The sequence below is a fragment of the Phalacrocorax aristotelis genome, unplaced genomic scaffold, assembly GCF_949628215.1.
Source record: "Phalacrocorax aristotelis unplaced genomic scaffold, bGulAri2.1 scaffold_105, whole genome shotgun sequence".
Classification (NCBI taxonomy): Eukaryota; Metazoa; Chordata; class Aves; order Suliformes; family Phalacrocoracidae; genus Phalacrocorax; species Phalacrocorax aristotelis.
Genome location: NW_027441231.1, coordinates 213732 through 224523, shown reverse-complemented (window position 1 = coordinate 224523; position 10792 = coordinate 213732). Strand labels below are relative to the sequence as shown.

General features: G+C 55.3%; 1 long non-coding RNA gene across 2 annotated transcripts; it reads left to right on the top strand.

The window, feature by feature from the left end:
* Nucleotides 1-3234: 3234 nt before the first annotated feature.
* LOC142051158 (uncharacterized) lies at nucleotides 3235-6519 on the top strand. 2 transcript variants are annotated; one of them, XR_012658315.1, is made up of 3 exons: nucleotides 3235-3353; nucleotides 3732-5462; nucleotides 5663-6519. It is a non-coding gene; the product is annotated as an uncharacterized LOC142051158 (long non-coding RNA). The 2 variants fall into 2 exon arrangements; XR_012658316.1 differs by having other exon boundaries at nucleotides 3732-5456; nucleotides 5663-6109.
* The last annotated feature ends 4273 nt before the right edge of the window (nucleotides 6520-10792 follow it).

The window sequence follows — 10792 nt, the reverse complement described above, 5'->3', positions numbered from 1 at the left end:
TTTGCTTCCCGTATTGCTTTTGGCATTTGCCCTATCGGTGTCCGCCTGTGCTTGAGTCATCTGACACGAACTGTGATTTTTGTGTGTTGCGTGGTTTGACTTTTTCTTGCAGTTTAAGTAACAGGTCGAGGGTTAAGCAGGACAGTCGAGCGAGGCGTGACGGCAAAGGCGAGCAGATGGCGTCGTGTGCTGTGACGGGGCGGGCTGTGAGGTCACTCGTCTGGGATTTCTGCCTTTGGGGTCTCTGTGTTGCCGAACAAGTCGGTCAAAAGGATTTGTTAGTTTGTTTTGCGTGGTGAGCTCTTGATTTTGGAAAGCAGTGTCCAACATCTGTGTGCCTCTCCGTATTTCCCCAGAAGTGGGCCTGGCATTGAAGGTGACGGTTCCCCAGCCATCGGGGACGGACCGAGAATGCGAGCAGGCACCTGACGTGGCCACTGACCCGGGAGGCACGGATTGGGAGGTGAGCGGAGCCGTGTTGGCACGGTAGGGGAAAGGATGAGTCTGGAATGTGGCTGTTGGTGCAGATGCGCGGTAGGGAGCCGGACACGGAAGGGAGGGGGCGAACAGAGCATCGTGAGAAGGTAGGTCAGCACGTGACAACGGAGGGGTCGTGCAGTGTGAGCACCTATGTGACTAGTTAATGAAGGGACTCACAAAACTATATGCAAAGCGGGATGTCTGCCCCGAGCTCGTTGGGCAAGGTGAGCGATGAACAGGGAGCCGTAGCAGCTGTTATTTTTGAGGTGTGGAATTGTTTGTGAGCGGGCGGCCGCTTCCAGGCGCAGGGGTCGCCTTGTCTCTCTGGTTCTCTAGGCACCGTAGGTGGCGGCGGCCACGACATCCAGCCTCATTAGAGCGTGGGGGAGCGGAAGTTCACGGCGCTTCCGAGGAGGCTGTTGTTGCGGAAGTGGCCGGCGTTGAGTGGTGCGATGCTGAGTGATGGCACCGCACGTTTGGAGATGAAGAGTATCCGTGTGACCGCAGCCCCATCCTACGTAGCCTGTGTGGCCTTTTTAAAGGATGGCTTTTGAGCCCCCAGATTTGGAAGGGAAGCTGAGGGGCCGATGCGGTCTTTGTGCGGGTGGCCGGTCGGTTGGGGGAAGCGCAGGTGGGGCAGGCAGGGGTTGTAAAATCAGCGGAGGGTACCGTTCAGAGACCGGACACGTTTGGGCCGAGAGAGGTTGTGGTGTCCTTTCTGCAAAACAGAAGCATCTGCCAGGCAGGGGGAGTTCCTGCCTGTGCTTGTGCTGTTGTGTGGATTTTGTAGTCTGTCTTTGTTCCTTACTGTACTCGGGTCTCGATGTGTCTGTTGTTCTCCGTGCTGAGCAGGCACCTAGGTAGCAATATTGAGGGTTTTGCAAGCCCTGGCTCATCGGCATAATGGTAACCAAGAGCTTCCTTTCTCGCATTTTAAGTCTACTGCATAGATTTGTCTTGTGTCTGAAATATTAGACCTTTATAGAAGGTCATCTTTTTGCAGCGGTGATTAAGGCGGCCTCGATACTGCTGCTGAGGAGCAGTCTGAATACGCAGAGCCCTTTTCTGGGACCTGTTCCCTGCACCTGAACGTTCTGAGGTCTTTAAGAGTGGCTTGTCGCTCGTACGTCGTCCTAGTTGTGGGTATATGGTTTTATTGCAGGTGATGATGGTAGGTGACTTCTCTGCGGATGCTATAGCTTCTTCCTCGCTGCCGTATAGATCTTCTCGCCCGGTGGCATCTCTGGGCCGGAAGTCCGTCGTCTCGGTGAGAGTTTTCTTAGGTGCCTCGATCGCGTCGCTTGTAGTATTTGTGAGCGGTGTCGGTCCGTGCATGTCGATGCCTGTGTCAGAGCTGCTCCGCCTGGGGGTGTAGCAATGGTAGAGCGGAGGAAAGAATAGCAATAAGAGTATATGGTTAATGTTAATATGCATAGACTGTTTTGGCAACGCCCGTACAACCCTCGTCGGAGCGAGTGGCCGTTGGCAGCGGGCGAGGATGGTAATTTCCGGGGTGTTTTGTGGGTGCCGAGGGGATGACCGTAGCTGCCTGGGAGAGGCAGCTAGAGTGCTAGCTGAGCAGAGGGCACCTCTCAGCTGTTCAAGCTTGTACGTGCGTGGGGCTTAACATTTGATTGAAGGTATTTCCTTTAATGGCATGCAGTAGTTGGGCTCTAGATGGTATTCCTACGTGGAAGCAAGACCTGTGGAATGGTTAAGCTGTTGCTGTGCGTCCAGGTGACTTGTTCTATCATGCTGTTCTTGCAGAGGATGAAGATGGAGCTGTGCAGGGTGATGGAGCAGAGCTGAGTAGAGCACACTAAGGCAGCGGGTCCGTGTGCGGGATTAAAGGGAAGATGCGACCGAAGGCTATTTGAGGAGCATTTCAGGCGAGCTGGGTCGCAGTGAGGGGGCGCATGGGGCTGGTGACTTTGTTCTCTTTGCTCTCAGGAGCACAGCGCTATCCCTAGGGGCTGGCAAGGTCCTAATTGTGGGGCCGGCGCCCATCGGGTGCTTCTTTTTGCGTTACAGTTTAAAGCGTGGATCGCTCTGATGTTTGAGGAGTTTCTGGGCAGTTGTCGTCTGCGGCGTCGTTCCCAGATGCGTGAACAGCTCTGCTCTGTCGCTGTCTGTTTTCAGGGAGCGTGATTTCTTCCCTGCATCCTTACGTTCTTAGGTCTTGTAGCTGGGCTTCTTGTGCCTCCTCCCTCTCAGTTTTGAGAGGAACTTCTTGTCACGGGCCCTGACGCTCTTCTAATCATTTTGGATCTCGTTAGGGCCTCCTTGCATCCCTGTCAGGGTTCTGCAGGTCTTGTTGCTGGACGAGCTCTTCCGTCCAGTTGTCTCTGTGTTTGCCGAGAGCGTTCTCTCGTCTTGGAGGCGCGCGGTTTGTAGTGTTTCTCATAGCGTTGGTGTGTGCGTTTTGTGAGTTTGGCTCGGAGCCGCCTTGCTGGCCGTGTAGAGTCGGGTAGGTGGCACAGCGATGAGAGCTTAGGGTTCATCTGTTGCTGTGCTAAGGCTGTTGGGGGAAAGGTGGTACCGTCATCTCGGATGGAGTGGCCCTCCTCAGCAGGCAAGGACCGTAATCACCGTGACGTTTTGTGGGCTCGGAGGCCGTGACCGTGGCTATCTGGGAGAGGCAGCTAGAGTTCAGCTGAGCAGATTACCTCTGCAGGGTGTTCAAGCTTGTACGTGCGTAGGGCTTCATGTTTGATGTCATATGTTTGTTTTTAATGGCAGGTTATAGTCGGTGTTCAGGAACAGTTAAGGTACTGCTGTGCAACCAGGCGACTTGTTTCGTATTGGTTTTGGAGATGCCGAGGGACGAGTCGTGCAGGGCGACGGAGGGGAACTGAGGGGACCGATGTAAGCGGGTGAGTCGGTGCGTGGTGTATATAGAGGGAAGATGTGACCGATGCCTCTATGACTCCATTGCTCCTTGCGTTTGTCTTTTGTTTTGGTTTTGAAGTAGCGTAGCAATGAGCAAAGGAGGCAAGTCGAGCAAGGCGAGTGGTGATTGGTGGGCTGAAGTAGCAGCTCTTTTCTGAGGTGTTGTGTTGCTGGTGAAGTTATAAGCAACGCGTGTCGTTTGGGTGTTACGGACGGCGGGCGAGGTGCCGTGTTCAGCTGCAAGTGACGTAGGCCGGGTGGGAGGCTGTCGAGGGAAAGGGGTGCGAGACGGGGATCGGTGCGGGCAGGCTGTGGCATCGGGCAGCATCTCAGGAGGTGCCTTTTCGCTTGGCTTTTTGCAGGTGCCGCTGGCAGGCTCGGAGTGCTGCTGCCGCACGCCTATGAGAGGTCTGAGAAGGTGGGGCAGCGGCCAGCATCTAAGACCAGAGAATGCTGTGGTCCGTCGTCGAGCTCTTCAGTTTTGTAGGTAACACGTGGGCCGTCTTTGGAACGGCGTATGAGCATTAGAAGTGAGCTGGGTAGTAATGAGGAAGTCACGGGGCGGTGATTTCTCACGAGCGTAACGGTAGTTTACTGTGTGTTGATACGTTTGGTGCCACAAGCGATGACGGAAGCGGGGTGTGATGCTGGAATCTGTGCAGAGCAGGTGAGCCGATGGGCATGTTCGTTTTGATGAGGGGGGTGCTCTGGAAGAGATCTGTGTTGACCTGTGTGATACTTATTGCTGGCTCTGGGTTTTTTCCTTTTTTACATGATGAAGAGGCACCTGGCCACTGCAAGAATATCCTGGTTAGCTGGTGTGTTTCTTGTTGTGAAAGGATGCATAATCTGACCCATCTGAAAGCCCCACAGTGTGACTTTTGTTAGGAAGAGATTTTGAAGAATTGAGATATTTCTTATTCAGTGAGGTTGCATTCTATGAACTTGCCATCAGAGTGCATCTTAGAGACAGTGTCTTTGTCAGCAGAACTCATCAGCACAAGACTTGCAAAGTATTGCTTTTTTTTAAAGACAAAAAAATCCATGGTCCTTGCGGAGATCCAAGCACAGCACATACTCCAAAGGTTGATGGCATTGGTAGTGCTTGGGTTCTCAGTTGTAACAGTCGAGATACCATAAAATGCGGTTCGCCTGCATGCTTCGGTACAGCCGAACGCATTAGCAGGTCTGCCGGTCCTTCTTGGTAGCCCCGTGTATTGCAACACTGGGGATTTGATTTGTGTGGTTTTTTGTTGTGGTATTATTTTTCCCCCCCCCCCAAAAAAGTAAAACTGTATCGGGGATCTCTTCACTCACCGATTCTTCTGTCATAAATGAAAGTTTAAAAAAAAGCTAACATCGTCTGATTTACGACGTGACTTGCGCTCTTTCAGCTGTAACTGTCAAGCAGATGTAGGGTACGATTTGTTAGGTGTACTTAAGCAGGTAGGTATTTGTTGTAAATATTTAATGAGGGGCGACTGAATGTTGTGGGGGGGTGTTTCCTGCCGGTATTTTGAGGGAGCGCTCTTAAGTACTTTATTTCAGTCTCGCTTTCGACGCGCGTTTCCCTGGCAGTTCAGCAGCATCTCTTGGGCGGGGCAGCCGGGCGGACGTCCCTCCCGACTCCGTAACACGCCAAAACCCCCCAGTCACGTTGCTGCTGTGTATTTTGGAGATAGATAATCTTATGGCGGGCGTGAACGGCTGTGCGAGTTGAATGAACGCAGAAGGAAAATGGAAAGCTTTTAGAGCCTAGACGCTCATATTGGATGTGCGTAAACACGCGCCCGCCTTCTCAGCACAAAGTGAATTACTGAGATTTATTCTTAATTTTTTACGTTACTCTTTCAAGTTTGACACGCTTCACTTCAGGCTTCGTGGAGCCAGGCAGCAAGACGTGCGGCGGCAGGGCGAGGGCTGTAGCTGCTGCGGTGGGTCTGTAAGCGGAGGTTCCGGTTCCGGTACAACTTTGCCCCGCAGCCTCACGGGGTTATCTCCCCGCAGCGGTGCCGTAAGGAAGGGATGAGACGTTTTCCAGCACCAGCCAGAGCGTTCAGTGTTACGCGAAGGATCTGTTCAAAATGGTATCGGTTAGTCTTAATACCGTTTTCAAGCGTTCCAATCACTCTAGCTTTTAAAGGATGTGTTGTGTTTTGACGTGACCCGTTTGCCTGGAATCTTGCTGCGGCTCAATTTCCTTCCTACCCCTTATGCTGACTGAGCTCCTCCATTTTCTTCTGTGCTATTTTATTAACGTGCTGAAATATAGTTTGGGATTTCTGTTTTTCAGATGTCGTCTAAGTGTCTCGTGATGCTCAAGAGATGCCTGCCGGTCGTTAAGCGTGGTGAAGGTAAGGGGCCATCCCTCGGCCTGGAGGCTCCTGGCTCTGTCTCCAGCGGGTGCCCCGCAGGTGCGGCCGCGAGGGCTGCCCGGTGGGGAGAGTCGGGGCCCCCAGGGACCGGGGCTGTTTGTCACCCCGGGGAGCCCGTCCCAGTGCGGGAACATGTCCGAGCGGAGCCCGAGAGAGACGTGACACCGTCCTCTGGCACGCTCCTGCTCTGCCGTGGGGCAGCCGCCAGCCTGCGGACAGGGGCTGGGGGGGCTGCAGCTGTTTGGGGGGCTGCCCCACCTTTTAGATTTTAGCAGAGCTCCCCCTTTTCTGGGGGGTGTGGGAGGGGTGTGCGTGTACCTTTGTAAATGGCACTATTAAAGTAATGAGCTGCAGGTTGGAGCAGGTTCCCTTGTTTAGTGCCCTTCTTGGGGGTGAATAAAATTGGGGGAGTCCTGGGGGGGGTGTGATGATGTCATGTGGGGTGCCCCGGTGTCACTGGGGGAGCTGATAATGCGTCAGAGGAACAGGTGAGTGGGGGCGTCATGTAGGGGTTCCCCCCCAAAAAGGGGGGTTACAGCCCCAAAATGCCTGAAAATTCAGGGGGGCTATTACAAAAACCTCTTATATATATTGACATGTGTAATATTAATTTATAGATGCATAAAGGGATTTTGAGATAAGAACTTATCTCTCCTATATTATATAACGGATTTCGGGATACAAAAATTCTGCATCGAGATGCAGGGTTTTAAAACACAAAAGTAACTCGACCGTCTATATATCTAGATCAAAAAATAAAGGAGTTTAAAGTGAAAAGGATAGATGAAGGAATTCAAAGCAGAAGAAAGTCTGACTAGAGCGAGCATCTACGCTTAGTGTGTGTTACATAGTCTAAGTAGATGTGTAATCTAAATAGAGGTTATATAGAGTGAAATAAGCCGAGGTATAACTGTAAGTAGATGTCTAAATAGAGAAGTCGAAAAAGATTGAAGTGTCAAAGGGTAAGTAAGCAGATAGCTAGCCTAAATAGCTGTTTTATGTACGTGTTAATATGGAAGTCTAAACAGGTATGTGTAAAGAGATATTCTGTGTAAGTGTAAATAGCCTAAATAGGTGTAAGTGTAAATATAATAGCTAAGTCTAAACAGATGTTGTATGTAAATGTAAAACAGATAGTATATATAAAATATAGATGTACTCCGTAAGGATGTGTAAGTAGACACATAGTGCAAATGTCTATGCTATGTAAGGTTTTAAAATGCAAAGAAACCACGTTGATAGAGATGTTTATAGAGAAGATTTAAAAATTAGACACACAGCCCACCCCCCAATCAACTGAAGGCACAAAAGCGCTTTCAAATGCTGCCCCTTCCCCGTTCTCCTTCTCCCATCCCGATTTGGGGCCGATTCCCCCAAATGGGGACTTTCCCCTCTGGGGCTGCGTAGGCAGCCTGGGAGCTGCTGCCAGGGCAGACACACACTCCAAAGCCCCTGAGTCTGGGTCTGCAATGGGGGGTGAAAAACCCCAAACAGGTTTGGGGGAAAGAAAACAATTCGGGGCTCTTGGGAAAGCCCACTCCTGCTGGGTTTGTGCAGTTGGAAAGGAGGGGGGTAAAAAAAGCGGGGGTGGGGGGGCGGAACCCTGCTAACCATTCTCATGCACAAAAGCAAAAAATCGCCAATTTCAATGTTGTGGAAAGGGTGAAAAAAACCCGGAAGTGAACCGTTTGGAAAAGCAATCCCAACTTTTACCTTATGGAAAAGCAAAAAAAAAAAAAACCCCAAACGAACAAAACCAAAGTAACCCGAACAACAACAAAAAAAGCCAAACCATCCAACCGGAAATCACCAAAACTAAATAAACCCACCGAAAACCCTAAACTGGGGAAAATTTGGGGTGAAACACCGGCAGTTTGAGGGGCATTGCTGGGGCTTATCTGGAATGGATTCGCCGGAGCGGGTCAGTTATCTGGAGCGGATCATCTGCTGCAGGTTAGCCCAGGTGAGTTGCCCGTTGTGGATTATCCTGGGGGGACCCCCTGGTGTCAGTCATCCCCATGCATGTTCCCCGTGGCGTGTCTGCCCAGACATGCCCCTGTCCAGCGGTGTCCGCCTCCTCCCCCGCCCTCCCTCTGCGTGTGTCTGTGCCCTCCCAAACGCTTTCCCCTGACATGGCCCCCCCGCATGACTCTTTTTTCCCCCGGTGACGTCCTCCCTCTCCCTGGCCTCCTGTTCTGTGCTCGCTGAAGCCTTATGCTTACGCAGGATGAGCAGAGCAGGGTGCTGGCAGTGCAGAGGCGAGGCGAGGCGCTGCCAAGCCAACGAAGCCCAAGGCTCAGCAGCGCACAAGTCCTTTGCAGGTCAGCCACTGGCACCTGGTCTGCCTGGCTGCCCCGTGCCCTGACGCACAGCTGCCCCCCTCACCCCAGGCAGCCTGCCTTCGGAAGGGCAGCTGTGTTCCCCTGATTGATTTTCTTCTTTAACCCTCTAGGACCTGTTGACTTGCTGCTCTCCCTGTCACAGCCCTGATGCCGCAGGCCTACAGCAACTGATGGGGCTCACTCCGGGGGGGTGGGGGGTGGGAAAGGGGACCTTTCTCCCCAGGTCGTTTGTGCTGCTTCTCCTCCCTAGGGCGTGGGGTGGGGGTGAGTGGGGCAGGAGGGAGGACGGTAACGGCCACCTGATTTTTAAAGCAGTCGAGACGGAAGGACTAAAATGCTCGAGGCACTTTGGTGGTGGGCGGTGCGGAGGCAACGACTGACACTGCTGGGGCTGCGGGAGTGGGGAAGGTGCAGAGAAACATGAGCTCTGCGCACGCAGTAACAGTTCCGTTATCCCGGCGAACGTCACCCAGAGCCGGCGCGGGTCTTGCCCCAGAGAAGAGTGACGGACGTCGTGCCGGTGCCGCCGTGCTGTGCTACGGCAGCCGGGAATCGCGCATGCGGAGTGGCGATGGTGGACCCTGCTGACACCGTGCGGCCAAAGTGCGGTACCGCACCCGGAACAGACGCATGCGCAGTGGCGACGATGTGTCACTGCTCGCTGCTGCCACCGAGCGACCGAACCGCGGAACAGCGGGGGCCAGCTGCGCTACCCTGCTCGCGGCAGTCACCGAGCGCTCAAAACCGGGTACTGCAGACGGGCAGCCGCCCGTTCCCGAGGGTGAAGTTTTTTCGCTGGTCGCTGCTGCCACCGTGCAAGCAGATTCCGGTACTGCAGCCAGGCAGTTCCGTATGCACAGTGGCGCTTTACTTTCTGCCCCTGCTTCCACCGACCGCCCAAACGCTCGCAGTGCAGGTGGGCAGCCGCGCATGCGCAGTGGCGCCTTTTTGTGCTCGCTGCTGCCACCGTGCGACCAAAGAGCGGTACTGCAGGTGGGCGGCCGCGCATGCGCAGTGGCGCCTTTTGTGCTCTCTGCTGCCACCGTGCGACCAAACAGCGGTACTGCAGGTGGGCGGCCGCGCATGCGCACTGGCGCCTTTTTGTGCTCGCTGCTGCCACCGAGCGACCGAACCGCGGAACAGCACGGGGGGAGCTGCGCTACCCTGCTCGCGGCAGTCACCGAGCGATCAAAACCGGGCACTGCAGACGGGCAGCCGCCCGTTCCCGAGGGTGAAGTTTTTCCGCTGGTCGCTGCTGCCACCGTGCAAGCAGATTCCGGTACTGCAGCCAGGCAGTTCCGTATGCACAGTGGCGCTTTACTTTCTGCCCCTGCTTCCACCGACCGCCCAAACGCTCGCAGTGCAGGTGGGCAGCCACGCATGCGCAGTGGCGTCTTTTCTGCTCTCTGCTGCCACCGTGCGACCAAAGAGCGGTACTGCAGGTGGGCGGCCGCGCATGCGCAGTGGGCCTTTTTGCTCTCTGCTGCCACCGTGCGATCAGACCGCGGTACTGCAGGTGAGCAGCCGCGCATGCGCAGTGGCACCTTTTTGCTCTCTGCTGCCACCGTGCGATCAAACCGCGGTACTGCAGGTGGGCAGCCGCGCATGCGCAGTGGCGCCTTTTCGTCTCTCTGCTGCCACCGTGCGATCAGACCGCGGTACTGCAGGTGGGCAGGCGCGCATGCGCAGTAGCGCCTTTTTGTGCTCGCTGCTGCCACCTTGCGATCAAACCGCGGTACTGCAGGTGGGCGGCCGCGCATGCGCAGTAGCGCCTTTTTGTGCTCTCTGCTACCACCGTGCGACCAGACCGGGGTACTGCACGTGGGCAGCCGCGCATGCGCAGTGGCGCCTTTTCTGCTCTCTGCTGCCACCGAGCGACCAGACCGCGGTACTGCAGGTGGGCAGCCGCGCATGCGCACTGGCGCCTTTTTGTGCTCGCTGCTGCCACCGAGCGACCGAACCGCGGAACAGCACGGGGGGGAGCTGCGCTACCCTGCTCGCGGCAGTCACCGAGCGCTCAAAACCGGGTACTGCAGACGGGCAGCCGCCCGTTCCCGAGGGTGAAGTTTTTTCGCTGGTCGCTGCTGCCACCGTGCAAGCAGATGCCGGTACTGCAGCCAGGCAGTTCTGTATGCACTGTGGCGCTTTACTTTCTGCCCCTGCTTCCACCGCCCGCCCAAGCCCTCGTAGTGCAGGTGGGCAGCCGCGCATGCGCAATGGCGTCTCTTCCTGCTCGCTGCTACCACCGTGCGATCAGACCGCGGTACTGCAGCTGGGCAGCCGCGCATGCGCAGTGGCGCCTTTTGGCTCTCTGCTGCCACCGTGCGATCAAGCCCGGGTACTTCAGGTGGGCAGCCGCGCATGCGCAGTGGCGCCTTTTCGTCTCTCTGCTGCCACCGTGCGATCAGACCGCGGTACTGCAGGTGAGCAGCCGCGCATGCGCAGTGGCGCCTTTTTGCTCTCTGCTGCCACCGTGCGACCAAACCGCGGTACTGCAGGTGGGCAGCCGCGCATGCGCAGTGGCGCCTTTTTGCTCTCTGCTGCCACCGTGCGACCAAACCGCGGTACTGCAGGTGGGCGGCTGCGCATGCGCAGTGGCGCCCTTTTGCTCTCTGCTGCCACCGTGCGACCAGACCGCGGTACTGCAGGTGGGTCGCCGCGCATGCGCAGTGGCGTCTCTTCATGCTCTCTGCTGCCACCGTGCGA